This window comes from Penaeus monodon, chromosome 33 (genome assembly GCF_015228065.2).
Source record: "Penaeus monodon isolate SGIC_2016 chromosome 33, NSTDA_Pmon_1, whole genome shotgun sequence".
Lineage (NCBI taxonomy): Eukaryota > Metazoa > Arthropoda > Malacostraca > Decapoda > Penaeidae > Penaeus > Penaeus monodon.
The window spans coordinates 8,747,046-8,747,465 of NC_051418.1; the positions used below are offsets into that span (position 1 = coordinate 8,747,046).

Consider the following 420-nt stretch of genomic DNA (forward strand, 5'->3'; position numbering starts at 1 on the left):
GAAATATCCGTCAGGGTCCAAAAAAGACAAAGAACCTGGAGGCTCCAAATCGAGAGGGAGTGAATGGCGCCGACCTCGAGGCTGGCAAGGGAGTTTGGCTCTTATTAAAGGGCTTGTAAACCTAAGAATATCTTGGGTGTTTAGATGGACTGAGTCACGTCCTAGCCTGCCCCTCCTTTATCTGAGTCTTCGGGATGTTGCCACCGGGTTAAAAGGAAGCTATTTGGGAGAAAAGGTAGGACAGAGGGAGGAAAAATATTAGAAATGTCTTTGTTGAAGTTCTTTTAGTTGAGTTCGTTTTAGTGATTCTTTTCTCTCTTGTTTTTGGACCTTTGACGTTTAGAGATGACCTGATTGTTGCACTCTTCAAATTAATTGCATATTGGATATAAAACAGAGGGGGTCTTTTCAGGATATATT

At 42.4% G+C, this 420-nt stretch overlaps 1 protein-coding gene across 2 annotated transcripts in view; it reads left to right on the top strand.

Moving 5' to 3' along the window:
- Positions 1-43: 43 nt before the first annotated feature.
- Positions 44-420, top strand: part of LOC119593983 — a 12,285-nt gene continuing 11,908 nt past the window's right edge. For both annotated transcript variants that reach the window (XM_037943005.1, XM_037943004.1), the window contains exon 1: positions 44-235. The gene's annotated coding sequence lies outside the window, so the exon portion shown is untranslated. The remainder of the gene's footprint in view (positions 236-420) is intronic.